The sequence below is a fragment of the Mus pahari genome, chromosome 2, assembly GCF_900095145.1.
Source record: "Mus pahari chromosome 2, PAHARI_EIJ_v1.1, whole genome shotgun sequence".
NCBI classification, from domain to species: domain Eukaryota; kingdom Metazoa; phylum Chordata; class Mammalia; order Rodentia; family Muridae; genus Mus; species Mus pahari.
The window spans coordinates 69,127,790-69,132,439 of NC_034591.1; the positions used below are offsets into that span (position 1 = coordinate 69,127,790).

Here is a 4,650-nt window from a genome sequence, read left to right on the forward strand (position 1 = left end):
CAAGAAACTTCTAAAATTGATCCATCAGTGCGATACAGCCAAAGTAAAAGTTGAAGAGACAGGAACACATGCCTAACCTAAAGAAAACGAAACAAAAATAAAAAAGAAAATCGAATTTCATTGGATACCAAAGAATGCAAATTTCAGAAAAGGAGAGGGTGCCCAGGCTCTTGGAGCAGACAGATTCTGATTACAAGGACACACCATTGTTGTGCATTGGTGATAACGGAACACAGATGCACTGACGTCTACTACATTGTATGCCTTTCATTCACCCAAAGACGGTGCTTGTTTTAGTTTGCCTTCTGCTGCTGTGGTTAACACTATGGTCGGAAACAACCTGGGGACAGAGGGTTCATTTTAACTTACAGTTCATTTTAGTCCATCTGGTAAGGAAGTCAGGACACAAACCTGGAGGCAGGAACTGAAACAGATGCCACAGAGAACTGCTCACAGGCTTGTCCCACATGCCTTACTCAGCCCATCTGCCCATGGGTGGCACTTTCCCCACAACACGTACGGGCTGAGCCTAACCACTAATCAGGAAAATGCACCATAGATTTGCCCACAAGCAATCTGATGGGAGCGTTTTCTCAGTTAAAGTTCCTTTTCCCAGATAAGTCTAGTTTGTGCCAAGATGACAAAAACAAAACAAAACCAACCAACAAACAAACAAATAAAAAAAAAACCCAGGACAATTGGGTCCTTTGTCAACTTGACACATCAACAGATCACTATAAAAGATTAATCTTTCCTTTCTTGTTTATTCCCAAGATCTCATAATAATGTCAATACCATAATACAGAACATAAATAATTTTAAAACTCTCATAGTCATAAAATGTTCGCTTTGACGTTGTCTCTTTAAAACACCCAAAGTCTCTTTCAAAGTTTAAAGCCTCTTTAAAATATGTAAAACCTCTCTAAAATATCCACAAAAAGAATCCTCTCTAATGTTTTTTTTTTTTTTTTTTTTTTTTTGGTTTTGTTTGTTTTTTGAGACAGGGTTTCTCTGAATATCATTGTTTTGGAACTTGCTCCATAGCCCAGGTTAGCCTCAAGATTTGCCTACCTCTGCCTCCTGAGTGCTGGAATGAAAGGTATGCATTGCCACTGCCAGCTCCCACTCTAAAATCTTAGTCTCACCAACATTCCAAACTCTCTTACTTGTAGGCTCCTGCAAAATCAAAACTAAGTTACAAACTCCTTAATCCAAAACGTGAAGGGCAGGGCACAGTTACAATAGGACAAACAAAATCAAAGTCCAACAGTGTAGAGCTCTGTGCCCTTTCTGGGACTCAGCATCTTCTGGACTCCAAAGACCTGTGCAGCTCCTCTTCCCTGACTCTGCCACCTACAGAACTCACAGCTTATCTCCTAGGCTCAGGCCATCTCAGCCAACACGTGTAGCTGACTTGCTAGTTAGGAGTTCTATGGTCATGGCATCTCCAAAAGGCTGGGGCCTCTGTAGCAAATGGGCTGTACCTTCGCCCGTAGCCTCTCCTGTTCTATTCAGGGATTCTAACCCTGCCTCATGGCGCTAATCCTCAACTTCTCTACATGGCTTCTCCAGTCTCGGGGCTTCTACTGCACCTGAGGTTCTCTTGGCTTTGCACAGTGCTGAGAGTCATCTGCTCTCTCTGACTCTCTCTTCATGACTTCAAAACCAGCATCACCTGGGAAACTCTTAGGTATACCAAGTTCCATTGCTGGCATGAGGTACAGCCTTGGCCTCTCTAGATCATAGCTTCTGTGGGTTGACCCAGAGGAAATATTTCCCAGATTTTGCTCAGTGATGTAGATCTCTTTGTGAGCCCAACGGACTGTCCAGTCCCAGCTGACCGCTCTCGGTTGCTCCAGCAAATCAAACAATTCAGTTTAGCATTCTGGTCTCTTGTTAGTCACAGAGGACTCTTCAGCGCCAGGTCTGATAGAATCTTTGCTTCCCTCTGAACTTCACAAGCGAGGCCTCCACCATCTGCATCACACTCGACACTTGTCTTCCAAGCTCTAACAGAAAAGCCCACTGAGTTCTGAGCACTCAACAGCTTGTCTGACCCCAAGTTCAAATGTCAGCACAATCCTCCCCAAAACACACAGCCAGGAGTGTCACAGCAGTAATGACCTGGTTCCAATTTTTTTTAGTTTGCCTTTTATTGTTGTGATAGACACCATGACTAAACAATAAGAATTCAATTGGTTTACTCTTCATGGTACACCTCAAAGACAAGTCAGGGCAACAATTCAAGGCAGGAACCTGGACATGGGAATTGAAGAAGAGACCATGGAGGGCTTGCAATTCATAGCTTCTTCAGACTGCTTTCTTGTAGCTCACAGGCCCACTTGCCTAGGGGTGGTACTGCCTACCCATGTGAACTGGGAATTCCCACATCAATTTTTTTAGCATAAATAAAGGCTTTATTGGTCAGTTTGGATGAATGACAGACTGGCATAAGCTCAATTAATTGTTTCACGCATTTAAGACCCTGGGATGACAGACAAAGCTAAGCTTATTGGCAATGGGCAACAGGAAGGGAGTGGGAAGGACCTGAAGGCTTCTGAAGTTTAAGAACGCTATCGGGACCGAAACCAACGTCCTAAGAGCAAATCCAGAATGGAAAAGGGATCATACAAAGTTGAAGGTCTCTGAGAGTCTTGATCACTTCTGGAACTGTCACAGGTTTCTTGATGGGTCACTGTGGTCTCCCTCCAGCCCTCACTGACTACCACAGCACGATGTTCCTCCACTGTCCCATCTGACTTAGTGATCTTGGTCACAGAGATGCTTTTGAAATACGATTTGGGCTGGGGTTGAAGAAGTGGACTCAAACCTTCCTGGGAAACTTGGGAGTCAAGATCTTTGTCCTCTTTTGGCTCTAGAATGGGGACTCACAGGCCATGTATCAACCTATGAAAAGGTCCCTGGGACCTCCAAACTGGAGCTGGTTTGGGGGATTCAGGTTTTGCATGACTCTCCAAGACCCCCTCAAAGATCCTAGGTTGGTAACTATCTGGGTACTTAAGCATTGAGTCTCATAGTGTCTGCCCCTCCCGCAGTCTCTCACCAGGTGTTTCTGACTCAGGACCTGGATGTTCTGTAGAAAGTTGGTAGGTGATTCTGGGATATGAAAGGCCTTAAAACATTTTAAATCTTTTAAAAATCAATTACTGTAGACTATCCCAACTACTCTGCAAGTTCTGTTATTCATCACTAACCCACTAGAAACCCATAGGTTCTCCCTCAGGAAAATTCACACACCAGGAGAGTGGGAAGGCAAGGTCCAGGTCCCCATCTCACTGAAGATGCTATTAAAATCTAGATCATCAAAGCCAAAGTTGCTGTGGAATCGCATCCCTCCTCTGGGGCTGAAGCTGAAACCGAATTCCTCTGGAGGCTGAGAATCATCAAACACATAGCTCTCTTGACCCCACACGCCTCTGTCTTCCTCCACTTCGTTGTCGTCGTCGTCGTCGTCGTCGTCGTCATTGTTGTCATCATCTTGAGTCATTCCTCCAAAAAAAGGATCTCTGTGGCTGAGAGTTGAGGCAGATAAGCCATGAAGACTTCAATACTGTCTAAGCCATAAAAATCAACCCAAGGGCAGCAAATTGGGCCAAAGAGGGGTCTGGGTAGCTCCAAGGTCCAGGAAAGCCGAAAAAGCCTTGGAAAAGATCAAAGATGCTCATTCACGTAGGAGTACTAGAAACTTTGAACTTCTGCAGCCCATGGGCAACACGAGACCACCACCAGCTTACGCTACCCTGTCGGATATCCCACATCAATTGTTAATCAACACTATTCATTACAGGCTTTCCTACAGGCAATTTGATGGAAGCATTTCTCTGGGTCTAGTTGAAGAAAAAAGAAAAAAAAAAGAAGGAAGTAAAAGGGGGAGAGGGGAGAGGGGAGAGGGGAAAGGGAGAGAGAGATTAGTAAAGAACTCAAAATACTATATTAAACTTGCTTATATAATTTAATAAGAAATGGCTAGTCCAATGGGAAATCACTCCCTTCACAAGAGGGCATTGTCCATTGTCCCCCAATGAACAGTGAATATAGGAAAAGTTGTCCATCAATCACTAAGAAATGAAAATTAAAGAGACAGTGCCACAGGACAACCAGCTGAAGTAAAATGCAGGGTTACAGAAGGCAGCCGACACTCTGTGAACTAGATGCTTATTCACTCCCGGATGTCTAGGTTGAAAGGACCATTCCTGAGGTTAGTTTGTCAGTGTCCTCTGCAGCCAAATGCAGGCATATACTGCTGCTCAGCAAGCCCACTTCTAGACCTACGCCCAGTCAAAATGTAGCCACCAACTGGTTTACATTGAAATGCTCATAATCCACAACTGAAAACCATCCAACTGTCCAGCAACAACAAAATGGAACATGTACATAGTGTGCCAGATTTCTAAAACAGAAGCCAGTAAACAAATGAAAACAGAACTGTCTGTCCCTGTTAGAAGTGGGGAGAACCATTACTTGGGAGGAAGCTTACACCAGGGGGCTGGCGGGCACTGCTACAGATGGGAAATTGCTGACTGTCTTGTTTTTGCTAATTTCAGCCGTGTTTGCTTTGTGAAAAAGCCAGACACTTTCCTGAATGTATCCTTTATACTTGGGGATCTTGAACACAATCAGATGGCGTTT

General features: G+C 44.2%; 1 pseudogene across 1 annotated transcript; it reads right to left on the reverse strand.

Moving 5' to 3' along the window:
• Positions 1-2,394: 2,394 nt before the first annotated feature.
• Positions 2,395-3,686, reverse strand: LOC110317230 (annotated as a pseudogene). The gene is made up of 3 exons (XR_002380303.1): positions 3,641-3,686; positions 3,315-3,540; positions 2,395-2,905 (listed from the first exon to the last, which is right to left on the reverse strand). The product of XR_002380303.1 is annotated as an HCLS1-associated protein X-1-like (transcript).
• Positions 3,687-4,650: the final 964 nt, after the last annotated feature.